At 35.4% G+C, this 15,069-nt stretch overlaps 1 pseudogene; it reads right to left on the bottom strand.

Annotated features, from left to right (window-relative positions):
* Window positions 1-255: 255 nt before the first annotated feature.
* LOC132800028 (short-chain dehydrogenase/reductase 2b-like) lies at window positions 256-987 on the bottom strand (annotated as a pseudogene).
* Window positions 988-15,069: the final 14,082 nt, after the last annotated feature.

The raw sequence follows: 15,069 nt of genomic DNA, 5'->3' as shown, positions 1-15,069 counted from the left end.
GATCAAGTTCAAAGTGCGGTATCAATTTCTCAAATATTTATATAAATTAAAGATGTTACATAGAGGACAAAACAAAAAGCAACGTGTTACCAAACTAGCATAGATTGTTTACCCACACACATCTAAGGTGTACTTTATTCTTCCAACTAAAATTTTTATTCATATTTTTGGCAGCAGCACTATAGTTTTAAAGTAGCACATATGAACATACAGAATCTTAAAGCTATATTGTACCAAAAAAAGAAAAGGACAAAATCAAATTTCAGCAACTTCAGTCTGACCAAAGTAGCAACTAGTAGGGTTTCCATCTGGTATAAAAGCCAACATGACAGGACCTGGAGCCGCTTCTTCTAAAGTCATGGTCCTTGTATGCCAATGGAGATCTGTATGACAAAACCAGGATGCAGAGAGCTGATTTACATTCTATTGTACTTATTAGCAACAATACTAGTATATGCATTTAAAGTCGCTTTTTGAGATGCTGAATGCAGGGAGCATCAACGTCCATCCATTGGCTTCAAGTTCATTTTCTTTGAAATCATGTAATAATCTTTTCAAAATTTCATCCACCTTCTTTTCTGTCAAATTGTCTACATCCCCGAGTTTTTTTCCTTACGCTTTCGCTTGGAGTTCTCTGCATAATGGTTTTCCACATAGAGGATTAGAATATGACTACTCTTCAACACGGTTCCAAATAACGAAAGAAAAAGGTAAATGGAATTGTTTATCGTTTTCAAAGTAGAGATTAGCAGGTATTTTGATTACCTTGAGCACACTCCTGAAAGAGGAAACATTCCCAATCCTTGGCCATGCAAGGGAAAGCTGCGAGCGTGGGTGAAGAGCTTCTGTCACTCTTTCCACTTCATAGTAATTAAATTTCAAGTATTTTTGGGCTTTCTCAGAGTTATGTTTTATAACAACTTCAATTGCATTGCCCACCTTCCATGCAAACCACACAAAACAAAGTCTTTCTTCTAAAATACGCATACATATAGGTACACATTCATATATATAATTTTTCTATGAAGCATACCAAATATATGTCATAATTTAAACGTTCAACGTCAGATAATATGTTATCTGACAACTTTGTTAGACATCATTTTACCTGACATTTGAACGCTCAAATTATGGTATATGTCTGATATACACCATAGCAGAGGTGTTCATATATACATAGTTGGATTTTTTTTAAATGAATGGGATTGAGTGTGACACATGGTGCTTCACAATTGGATATGTGTACCATGTAATCCAGCTTGGTACACAAATGTGTACCCAAACAGACCCAAGTATCATCTAGAGCGATGTTTGAGGGGTTATAAGTTATAACACAATAAAGTTCCTGCATCAAAGTGTCGTGAAAAAATACATTGAGAAAAATAAAATTCATTATGATATCAAAGCAGTCAGTCCTAATTTTCAGCAAAAAATCTCTCAATCGAAATTGAACCTAGACTCATCATTTGTAAAACCAGCAAGGCAGATCGCGCTTTACAGCTGATAAAACAATGCACAATCCCAATTATGCATTGCAATGATTGCTTGTTGATTACTTGGTCACTTGGCACCGTGACAGTGGACACACTAAGTATTACATATGGCTTGAATATAGCTACTCTTGTTTGGAGCACGTACAATTGAAGAACATCTCATGCCAACCACAAAGGAAAACGAGATACTTCTAGTTGATAATCTCATGGGATTGGACAAACGGTAGTCGCTTAATCGATGAATATATTCTATAGTTTAACTCAATTTGTGATAATTTGGATGCCATAGGAAACCCATTGGTGAGTTTAGATAAGTGTTTTCATTTAGTCCATGGTCTAGAAGCTAATAAATGTCAACATTTTGGTTAGCTATGTTATCAAAGGCTTTAAAGGGACATGAAAAGGTTTTAGTTAACGATAAACTTGCAGAGAAGCAGAGTCTAAAATATACACTCAAGCTTTACTTGGACAACGTAACAGAGGTAGAGCGCGTTTTACTTCTTTGCGAAAAAGGTTTTGGTCTCAAAAAGAGATACAGAAAATCACCGTCCGGAGGAAGTTACAAGGGGATGCAGAACTAAATAAACTCACTGTTCTAAGGAAACCCACCAAAGAGGTATAGAGTTAGATCTCACCACTCAAAGGTTTTCACCAAGGAGATGCAGAGAAAAGGAAAGGAATAAACCTCTGAACTTATTAATTTCATTCAAAAATCAAAAACTCCTTTAGGACATTTGAGCACCCTAAAGAGCTGTCTCTAGGTAGGGACCAAAATTTACAATATGAATATATCTAACCTTCCATAAATTGATTTTGTCAAGCTATGACTATGAAATAAAATTGTATAAAAAAGACTTAGAGAAAAAGGTTGAACACCCTTTTGAGCCTCGTCTTCTTTATCTCTAATGTTAGGAATACCATGACCATTTCTTGTTCCATAGCATCCTAAAAATCTAGCCTTCACACTTCACTATTTCTTCTTTCCATGTATATTTTCTTCTTTTCCAAGAAATTCAGCTCAACTCAAATGAGAATTTCAAAACTACAATTCAAAACTCATTCATGTTTGGTCTCTAACTCCGATTGTGATGACAGAAGTCTAGAGAAGTGAATTTATAACTTAACAAACTTGAGCAATTCAAACAAGTAACATAACTCAAACTTAAGCACTGAGAACTAGATTGACAGAATGTACTTGCAAATATCAAGATAAAACGGCCACATGTGAATGACCACGAAACAGGAGTATAAGGAAAGAAACAACACGGAAATGTACAAATCCAAACACCACAAGAAAATTTAGGGCCTGTTTTGACCATCTGTTTTTAAAATAATTTTTTATTTTGTAAAACAGAAAACTGTTTTCAAAACAAAAGCTTTCCTGTTTGGCCATCAATTTTCAAAAACAGTTCTAGAAAATAAATGAGAAAAAAAATTAAAAAACAATAAAATGACATTTTCACCTGTTTTGAAAATAATAAAATATATATTATTTTAATTTATTTTCTTGATCATTTTTCTATAGTGTGTGTTTCTCTATCTTATAGAGAGAAACTTATAGAAAAAAAAATATTATTTCAATTCTCTAGAATATCTTAGAAAGAGAAAGTTATAGAGAGAGAAAGATAGAATATTATACCTTGATAAATATATCCAATTAAAATTTTTTATTCTTTTATTTTATTTTCTATTTTTTTAAATTTTTTTTATCTTTTTTTTTTCAATCCTTTATAAGTTATATCAATTATTTTATTATTATTATTATTTATTTTCTTTTCCTTCGTTATATACCTACTGGTTTTTTATTTTATTTTTTTATCTTCTTTTATCATTGTTTTTTTTTTTACCCCCGGGGGGGAGGGGGGGCGGGGAGGGGGGAAGATTTCTTATATCAATTATTTATTTTGCAAGTGTTTTTTTTTTTTCCTTATTTTCTGCTTTTTCCTTATCAAATACTCTCTCTCTCTCTCTCTCTCTCTCTCTCTCTCTCTTCTATTTTGTTTTTTTTTCCTAATTTTCTACTTTTCCTTTATTCCATTTTTTTTTCTTATTTTCCATTTCTATGAAAAAAAAATTTTAATTTTTCAATTTTTACTTTTTCTTTTTCATTGTTTTTCTGTTTTTCTATAAGTTTTTTTTTTCTTATCTCCATTTTTTTCCCCTTATCTCCCATTGTATTTATTTTTTTCCTTTTTATTGTTTATTTTTGTTTTTACCTTTCCTCTGCAACAGTGTTAAGAAGATCTAAACATGTGGCTTGACTATGTTAATAACATATAAAAGTTAGTAGTTTTATTATTATGCTAATATAAGATTTTATGGATGTTTATAGTTGGAAATATTATGTTAGACTTATAGAATTTAATTTTTTAATTAATACAAAATTCTAAGTCCTAATAGTTATTTTATTTATGTATACACATGAATTTATTTGCTTGAAACTCACATTAAAAAAATTGATAACATATATTGTATAATATCAATAAGGTTTAAAAATTAATTAATGAAAAGATAATTGACTGATAATATGGAACAATTATTAATCATAGAAGGAGTGAAAAAAAAAAAAAGAAGTTAATTTTATGTTTAAAAAAAAAGTAGAAAAAAATAAAAAAAAAATTTGAAAACTGTTTTCAAGTATTAATAGCCAAATGCTCTTTGTTTTCATTAAACAGCAAAAAATATTTTTCTATTCTATATTTTAAAAATAATATTTTGAAAATAAAAAACAAAAAACATGGCTTAACATAATCTTAATCACTTTATCGTGAATAATATAGATTATAATCATAACAAAGGATTATAATCATAAGGATCATAAAGAAGGATGTGGGCTCATGCAATCCCAAAAGGCATGGTCTCCCACTTAAGTTAGGAGAGATGGTTTAGTCCTATGAAAGGGGAATTTGGCCCAATACCCTCATAGGACCGAGGTTAATGAATTTTGCCCCCTCACTTCATATCTTTTTTGTTCTACCCCTCAATATCCCTTATAACGTTCAAACAAAAAACAATTACTTACATATCCTCTTATTTTTGAAACCAAACAAAAATCAACTTTTCCTTTTCTAAACGTCTTTACACTTTCATACAAATACAAAAATACAAAAAACCAAACAAACGGCTTTACACAAACACACAAATACAAAAAACCAAACCAAAGCTGTCGTGGAAAAGCCAAACATTAGGATCTCATCTCAGCACTGTCCGAGGTAATTGGTTGAATCTTTTTGTTTATTTGTTGCCGTGGGACCGGTGTGGGTTGTTTTTGTGTGGATTTGGCTTTGTGTTTATTTCTTTCATTGCCGTGGAGTGTGGGTTTTTATTTATATTTTTTGTGCTTATTTGTTGCCTTACCTTACCGTTAAACACTTACAAATTTAGTACAATGAGACATTGAAACTTGTGATTTCTGTTTAGTGTTTGAGAACCGGTTTAAAATGTGGAATTTTTGAAGATTTAGGTTTTTGTATGGAAGTGATTATAACCTAGATTTTAGGATAGATTGATATTGGGCATTAGTAGGAAATGAAGAGAGGAAAAAAATGGGACCGGTTTGGCCTTGAACGGTGGCCGGAGGTGGAAGAAATAACTGGGTCAAGAATCGGGTCGGGACTGGTTTAGGCGGGTTTGGGTCGACCCGGACAAGGGTTGAAGATGGATTGAACGACATGTCATCTGGGATGAACGACACCCAAACGACACGTCGTTTTTTAATTTTTTTTTTTAAATTTTTATAAAAAAATGTTTTTTTTTGGGTTCCATCGACAGACATCCCTAAGCATGAAAAATAAATAAAGGATAAAGGCAGGGAAATCAATGAATTTGATGAAGAATAATGTTAGTTTGTAATAAAAAAACATAACATATGTATATATATGTATTTGTTACAACTTAGGGATATAAGGATTTTTACCCTGATCAAAGTTTAAATCCTTAAGCTAAAGGTGTTATCTCACTAGTGCATGATACTCAAACTCTGTCTAGAAAACTGCTTTTGTGGGTTGAAAAGAAGAATTTTTTTAAAAATGTACTTGACCCTTAGGAAACTAATTATATTTCTTTTTGGATTTGTATACAGATAAAATAAATATGAAGTGAATGATTTGTATAGCATATATAGGTGTCGGTAGGTCTGAGCTTTTACAACCAAATCAGGTTAAACACAAGCAGTATGGGGAAGAGATGTAGCTACATTAGTTGACATACTCATATAGAAGTGGTGGACATGTTGCAGTCCAGCTTAACCTACATGTTCAGATTATAGTCTGCAACTTTCTGTGCACATTTTTTAGACATATATTGTATGGTAAGAAATAATTGAATATAACATGAATATGATATGTATATATATAGTCTAAGGACTGCTTTTGATTGGCTTATAACAATCTGTCTGTTGCGTCGCTTCTATCTAGTCTTCCACCTCTATACTTCACTTTCTTGTTTTTTTGTTTTGGGTGAATTGACTACTTCCTCTCCAGTCATTTCAATATTTCACTTTATCTGCTTCTGCATGTAGCATCATAATTGGCCACAATTGTGGGTTGCTCTATTAAAACCTCACTTTAGACTATAGCTGCATTAGAAATCTTAGTTGCTTTTCAGACCTTCTGTTTTCTTTTAAGTTTTTTCTTCTTCCTTTTTGCTAGGGTAATTTATTACTAAAAATCAGTACATGGAGATAAGAGAAAAATACTTTATGATTAATTAGAATTGAAGTTGAGAATTCTAGAGTTAGTACTTTCTAAAGGTATAGATATATATATATATATATAGAGAGAGAGAGAGAGAAAGAGAGAGAGAAGATCGATGCATAAAATTTTAGGTACATGGTTAGCTAGAAGCAAACACGCAAACACTTTATCCCCAAAAAAGAAAAAAAGAAAAAATTAAAGAAGAAGAAGATAGAAAGATTTAGATGGCATGCACACTGCTATACATTAAATGTTCAGTAAATGCTATGGCATGCACAATATCCTTAGGAAGAGAGCGTATGAAATTGAGGATTGCGGATATTTATACATGTATGCATACATAGTTGACAATGTTGTTAAAGGTAGATAAAAGTTTATTAATGTTGTCAATGTACATTTGTAGATTGTACTTTATAATGGCACCAAAGAGGAACTTGCGACGTCAACCGAAGAAGGGAGTTAAGAAGGTGGAAAGTAAGAGACGCGGTGGTAGCACAGCAGCACCCGACTCTAAGCGTCAACGTACTACTAGGCAGAAATCCAAATCTGAGATGGAAAGCACCAAACTTCGAGGGCACGTTCCACTTTCCTCTCCCCCATCTGATATGGTAAGTTTTATATTCATTTATGTTGTTTTGTGCGGTAAATGATAAGACATGTGACAGTATTTATTCATGAATGTGAAAACTGAAGAAAAACTTCACCCGATGGCCATCGGTAATTGCCGATAGGCCATCGGGCTTTTTTTTAGTTCATTGTAGGTTGATTACCGATGGTTTCATCGGTAATTACCACTTGTGCAAAAATGTTAACCCATATGTCTTAAGATTTAGTTGGAAATTATTATTATCAAGTTAGGGTGGAAAAATAGGGTATGATTAAATTGTTGATGTCAGTTCCATTTATGTACTTCATATTGCAACCCATCGATGCTCCAAAGGAATGGATGTTGCAGGATGCCGATATAAATAAAGTTAGGGCACATTCATTCGGGAATCCAATAGAGGCGAACAAAGTAATTACAAGTGTCCTCACAAGTGAGCAGCTCGAAAAGTATAGACAAACATGTTTTGGACACTTACTTGACATGAAGAACCTCCGGTTCTTTGGTCAGTTAGTGCATCACCTGCTTTGCAGACAAGTTGTGTCCAACAATCCAGAAGTACTAGAGTTTAACTTCGGCGGATCTGCAGTACGGTTTACGAAGTGGGAATTCGCACTCATTAGTGGGTTAAAGTTTTGTAGGTACCCTTCGATGTATGATATGCAAATTTCCAAAGGAAATGAGCTGCGCACGAGGTTGCTAGATGACAGGAGTGACTTGAAACTGCTCGAACTAGAATGACTATTCAAGGATACACTTTTTGTGGATGATTGGGATGCTGTTAGAATTGTGTTACTATATTTCTTAGTTCATGGTGTACTCAGAATGGATCCGAAGGTTCAAATAAAAAAAAAATTCATTGATTTGGTTGCTGATCTCGACGTATTTAATTCCTACCCTTGGGGCATTCTGAGCTACAAGGAGACGATCAACTCATTCCACAATGCATTCCAGCAACGAGGACGAGGACGTGCAATAAAGAATATATCACAGTATTATGACCTAAAAGGTTTTCCATTGGTGTTTCATTTAATACATGTAGCGTTTACTTAAAATTTATATTTAATAACCTATAATTTGTATTTTGTAGGTGTGGGGGTTTGAAGCAATCCCTGATTTTGGTAACCAATTTGCCGATCGGTTGGAAACCCGTTGTCCGAGGATCCTTGGATGGCATACTCCAAGGCAACCGAACCATTTTGCTGTCCATAATTGGTTCTCCTCCAATAGCAATGTAAGGCAAATTTTGTTTAGACTACATGGTACGACTACATTCAAGTTACATTACCATAGTCAGTTTCCAAATTTACTTTTTTTTCCTTTCTTCATTGCATGTAGTATGTTGTGCACTGGAGGTTAGATGCTACCGATGAGGAGAAGACTATGGATTACTGGCGAACAATAGCAGTTGACATACATGAAGTTCGCTACACGTCACCTCCAATTGTAGCACCAATAGTTGGCGCTAAAGATGTTAGCGCTAAAGATGCGTCCAAAGCTGAGGAGCATTCTAGTGGCCCTCCAGATGCTAATTTCAAGGTATGCAATTGTTACTTGCACGCAAATTTGTATTTCATATGTTGTACTAATATATGTTGACTTATGTTTTGGATATTGATATTGATTAGCTTGCTTGCTTGGAGGCAAAATTTGATGAATTAAATAAAGAGATGGCAGTGTTAAGGAAGATGCTTAGTTCTGTTATTGACCAACAAAAGCATTAGGTATCATTTAGACAACTTAGTATACTTTACTTTAGTGCTTCAGTATTATTAAATTACATATTGTAATTTAGCAATTATTTGTTGTTAGAGTTTGGGAACTACAAAAATAATCATTGTCTTTTGTAGGCCGAGCATCATATGCATAGCCATTCACCGTCATCTTCGGTTAGACCATCATCCCCTTTGGCACCGTCTGTTGGAGAGCAAGCTGAAGAATTTGATGCACCCATAGACGGTTCCAATGGTAGGAAGGAGGATGATGATTGTACTACACCGTTTGAGCCTATCGTACCTGGAGGACCCTATGTGGAGGATTCCTGGGCTTTGGTGCCATATCAGCCTTTGCATTTCGGGTGGGATATCGGTGCTTTAGCTGACAGTCCACATCATGACCAATCAGCTGAGATTGAGGTGGAAGATCGGACGCATAACGTTGGTGATACAAGCCGATTCGGTCGAGTTTACCACCAGTCACATCACGTCATCTCTCCTTACACCGACCCGTGTAAAAAGAAGGTCAAATTTAATCTTACTCGACCTATTGATGCATCAAAGGAGAGGGCGTTCGATGAGTGGTATAGGGTGGCACCGAAGGAAGCAACCGTGTGTACATCTTATATGACTGTGGGAAAAGAATTTTTTGCTGAGCTACTAACCGATGAAGGATGGTTGAATTCCGATGTAAGTTATATGCTTTATGTTCATGTAAAATCATTGTGGTCCTACGTTTGGAATGATGTTTTATTTATCACCTCGCACTTGTTACTTATTTCCTTTAATGTGGTTTTGTAGCATATTGACACTATTTTGTATTTCATACGAAAAAGGCGGTTTGATAATGAGAAGATGTTCACCAACACCTGTGCCATATTAGACATGTTATTTTGGGTAAGATGATGGGATGTTATTGCATTGCTTAATGTTATATTGATGATATTTTATATTGTATATATTTCATTATTTGGCAGTCATCCATCAAAGGGCGTTATCCCATATGGAGGGCATCTCGTAGCACATATTCATGTGATGCGACCCTTTGTAACTATGTACGTGGGAGGTCACCCAAACCTAGCGTGTCGTGGCGGATATGTGATTATGTAAGTCCATACATATATTGAAAAAAATTCTCACTAAGTTTCCCATTTTGTGGATAATGAGGTTATGTTCTAATTTGCAGGTGTACATCCCTGTCAACAATGGAGGCGCGCATTGGTTGGCAGCATGTGTGGACTTGAAGGCCCGGCATATTGATTTATATGATCCAAATATGGAAAATAAATATGTCCTGAATAGAGAGTTGAAGAATGCGGAATGCCTTACGTATATGCTGCCTTACCTATTGAGGGATGGGGGATATTACGAGAAGAATCCGGACGTGCCCCCCACTTTAGATCCATTCACGATGACCATGATCAAAGATGCACCCCGCCAAGATAATGGGTATGAATGTGTTGTCATTTCAAACAACTTGTATTGCTGCTGTTTTTTATTGTGGTTACGTGTGAAAATACACGTGGTTGGTTTTCATTAATGCTAATCATTAATGCTATTCTGCAGGGGTGATTGTGGTGTCTACGCTCTAAAATTTATTGAATACATGAGTAGTGAGGAGAACCCTTCATTTGGTCCGCAAGACATTATGTTTTTTAGAAAAAAATATGCTGTTGATTTGTACTTTAATAAACTTTCAACGCAGATCGTATGTTTAATGTTATGACGGTCTATACTAATGTTATACTAATGTTATCTTAATATGCTGAACCTATCTTTACTAATGACAACCGTTGAAAAAAAAAGAAAAAAGATAAAAGATAAAAAAAAACCCTCGGTTGTGGTAAAAATTAAAGCAAAGATGATTATCGATGGTGCATCGATAATTCCCGATTCACCATCGGTAATTACAGAAACGCTTTACGTAACCAACAAATAAACCCTAGAAAAATTACCGACGGTTTCGTCGGTAATTTTCGAAGGTGTACAGTCCATCACGTTTTACCAATTTGTTGGGCCCCACAAGTCCCATAATGTGTGTTGAATGCAAAAACATGGCAAATAGGGATTCTAAAATTATAATAAGTGGAGAAAATCCCAAAATTTAATAAATGTGTATCAAATTTTGCCAAAAAATGGGATGTCTGCTCACCCTCGGTAATTCCCGAGGAAAATGTCGGTAACCACCAAATTCCCTCGGAAAATTACCGATGTTTTCGTCGGTAATTCCTGAGGGTGTACAGTACATCACATTTTACATGTTTTTTGAGCCCCACAAGTCCTATAACGGGTGTTAATACAAAAACATGCAAAACAGGGATTCTAAAATTGTACTAAGGAGAGAAAATCCCAAAGTTTAATAAAAGTGTATCAAATTTTGCAAAAAAAAAGGATAACTGTTCACCCTCGGTAATTCCCGAGGAAATCGTCGGTAAACTCAAAAATGCCCTCTGGAAAAATTACCGACAGTTTCGTCGGTAATTCCCGAGGGTGTACAGTTCATCATATTTTACCAATTTTTTGGGCCCCACAAGGCCCCTAAGGTGTGTTGAATGCAAAAACATGCAAAATAAGGATTCTATAATTGTACTAAGGAGAGAAAATCCCAAAATTTAATAAAAGAATATTAAATTTTGCAAAAAAATAGGATAACTGTTCACCCTCGGTAATTCCCGAGGAAATTGTCAGTAAACTCAAAAATGCCCTCTGGAAAAATCACCGACAATTTCGTCGGTAATTCCCGAGGGTGTACAGTTCATCATATTTTACCAATTTTTTGGGCCCTACAAGGCCCCTAAGGTGTGTTGAATGCAAAAACATGCAAAATAGGGATTCTATAATTGTACTAAGGAGAGAAAATCCCAAAATTTAATAAAAGTGTATCAAATTTTGCAAAAAAATAGGATAACTGTTCACCCTCGGTAATTCACGAGGAAAGCGTCGGTAAACTACAAATGCCCTCTGGAAAAATTACCAACAGTTTCGTTGGTAATTCCTGAGGGTGTACAGTTCATCATATTTTACCAATTTTTTGGGCCCCACAAGGCCCCTAAGGTGTGTTGAATGCAAAAACATGCAAAATAGGGATTCTATAATTGTACTAAGGAGAGAAAATCCCAAAATTTAATAAAAGTGTATCAAAGTTTGCAAAAAAATAGGATAACTGTTCACCCTCGGTAATTCCCGAGGAAAGCGTCGGTAAACTACAAATGCCCTCTGGAAAAATTACCAACAGTTTCGTTGGTAATTCCTGAGGGTGTACAGTTCATCATATTTTACCATTTTTTTGGGCCCCACAAGGCCCCTAAGGTGTGTTGAATGCAAAAACATGCAAAATAGGGATTCTATAATTGTACTAAGGAGAGAAAATCCCAAAATTTAATAAAAGTGTATCAAAGTTTGCAAAAAAATAGGATAACTGTTCACCCTCGGTAATTCCCGAGGAAATCGTCGGTAAACTACAAATGCCCTCTGGAAAAAGTACCGACAGTTTCGTCGGTAATTCCCGAGGGTGTACAGTTCTTCATATTTTACCAATTTTTTGGACCCCACAAGGCTCCTAAGGTGTGTTGAATGCAAAAACATGCAAAATAGGGATTCTATAATTATACTAAAGAGAGAAAATCCCAAAATTTAATAAAAGTGTATCAAATTTTGCAAAAAACTAGGATAACTGTTCACCCTCGGTACTTCCCGAGGAAATCGTCGGTAACCTACAAATACCCTCTGGAAAAATTACCGATTGTTTCGTCGGTAATTACCGAGGGTGTACAGTACATCAAATTTTCCAGAGGGTATTACCGACGAAATGTCATGGACTGTACACATTCGGGAATTACCGACGAAACCGTCGGTAAATGTTCCAGAGGGCATTTGTGGTTTACCGACGATTTCCTCCGAAATGACCGAGGGTGAACAGTCATCCTATTGTTTGCAAAATTTGATACACATTTATTAAATTTTGTAATTTTCTCTCCTTAGTACAATTATAGAATCCCTATTTTTCATGTTTTTGCATTCAACACACCTTAGGGGCCTTGTGGGGCCCAACAAATTGGTAAAATATGATGGACTGTATACCCTCAGGAATTACCGACGAAACTATCGGTACTTTTTCCAGAGGCCATTTGTAGTTTACCGACGATTTCCTTGGGAATTACCGTGGGTGAACAGTTATCCTATTTTTTGCAAACTTTGATACACTTTTATTAAATTTTGGGATTTTCTCTCCTTAGTACAATTATAGAATCCCTATTTTGCATGTTTTTGCATTGAACACACCTTAGGGGCCTTGTGGGGCCCAAAAAATTGGTAAAATATGATGAACTGTACACCCTCAGGAATTACCAACGAAAGTGTTGGTAATTTTTCCAGAGGGCATTTGTAGTTTACCGACGCTTTCCTCGGGAATTACCGAGGGTGAACAGTTATCCTATTTTTTTGCAAAATTTGATACACTTTTATTAAATTTTATGATTTTCTCTCCTTAGTACAATTATAGAATCCCTATTTTGCATGTTTTTGGATTCAACACACCTTAGAGGCCTTATGGGGCCCAAAAAATTGGTAAAATATGATGAATTGTACACCCGCGGGAATTACCGACGAAACTGTCGGTAAACTACAAGAGGCCATTTCTAGGTTACCGACGATTTCCTCGGGAATTACCGAGGGTGAACAGTCATCCTAATTTTTTAAAAAAATTTGATACACTTTTATTAAATTTTGGGATTTTCTCTCCTTAGTACAATTATAGAATCCCTATTTTGCATGTTTTTGGATTCAACTCACCTTAGGGGCCTTGTGGGGCCCAAAAAATTGGTAAAATATGATGAATTGTACACCCTCCGGAATTATCGACGAAACTGTTGGTAAACTACAAGAGGCCATTTGTAGGTTACCGACGATTTCCTCGGGAATTACCGAGGGTGAACAGTCATCCTATTTTTTTAAAAAATTTGATACACTTTTATTAAATTTTGGGATTTTCTCTCCTTAGTACAATTATAGAATCCCTATTTTGCATGTTTTTGGATTCAACTCACCTTAGGGGCCTTGTGGGGCCCAAAAATTGGTAAAATATGATGAATTGTACACCCTCGGGAATTATCGATGAAACTGTCGGTAATTTTTCCAGAGGGCATTTGTAGGTTACCGACGATTTCCTCGGGAATTACCGAGGGTGAACAGTTATCCTATTTTTTTGCAAAATTTGATACACTTTTATTAAATTTTATGATTTTCTCTCCTTAGTACAATTTTAGAATCCCTATTTTGCATGTTTTTGCATTCAACACACCTTAGGGGCCTTGTGGGGCCCAAAAAAGTGGTAAAATGTGATTGACTGTACACCCTCGGGAATTACCGACGAAACCGTCGGTAAGTTTTCAAGAGGGAATTTGGTGGTTACCGACGTTTTTCTCGGGAAGTACCGAGGGTGAACAGACATCCCATTTTTTTGCAAAATTTGTTACACATTTATTAAATTTTGGGATTTTCTCCACTTATTATAATTTTAGAATCCCTATTTGCCATGTTTTTGCATTCAACACACATTATGGGACTTGTAGGGCCCAACAAATTGGTAAAATGTGATGGACTGTACACCCTCGGGAATTACTGACAAAAGCGTCGGTAATTTTTCCAGAGGGTATTTGTTGAATACCGATGGTGTCATCGGGAATTACCGAGGGAATACAGTCATCCTATTTTTTTGCAAAATGTGGGACACTTTTATGAAATTTTGGGATTTTTTCTCCTTAGGATAATTTTAGAATCCATATTTTTCAATTTTTTGCATTCAACACACCTTAGGGGACTTGTGGGGCCCAAAAAATTGGTAAAATGTGATTGCTATAGGGTTTCGGTAATTACCGACGAAACCGTCGGTAATTCTTGAATCAAAAAAAAAAATTGAACGTTTTCATTTTTTAATGCCGTTTGATCACTTACTTTGCCAGAATTTATCATTAATAATGCTACATTTAGCATGTTATTGGTTGGAACACACATGATTGAAGTTGCCGGATGGAATTGTTGTGTCAGGACCCGTCCAGAATTCCTTCCCCGGAACCCTAGACATGCCCTGATCCCAGGGAAATACCACCGAACCTTTCAACAGAAAATCCGGCAGCACCTCTCCTAAGGGATTTACTTACCACAAATCACCTGCACTGAAAATACACTTCTAACAACATCCCCTTATTCCTCCCACAGACTACAAATTGTTTCCACAAATTTCAGCACTTCAAAATAAAACAACAGCAGCAACCCAGTGCATAAAGAACAACTACACGTCCAATACAGTATACAGAGCATTATACAGATACATGCGGAATTTATAAAATGACAGATAAAGAAACAATACAAGTCCAAGAGGAAAAAGGGAAGAAAAACTGCTTGAACCTTCGGCAACGAACTGAGACGTTGGGCTCGCCCCGGACAATCAACGTCTCCAACCTGGACCTAAGGGAACGGAATTTAAGAGTGTGAGATGCTAATCATCTCAGTGAGTGACCCTATCTACTATACAATATAATACCACAGTAATACAGTAGATAGAT

The sequence above is a fragment of the Ziziphus jujuba genome, chromosome 11 (genome assembly GCF_031755915.1).
Source record: "Ziziphus jujuba cultivar Dongzao chromosome 11, ASM3175591v1".
NCBI classification, from domain to species: Eukaryota; Viridiplantae; Streptophyta; class Magnoliopsida; order Rosales; family Rhamnaceae; genus Ziziphus; species Ziziphus jujuba.
This window is presented reverse-complemented; position numbering and strand designations above follow the sequence as displayed.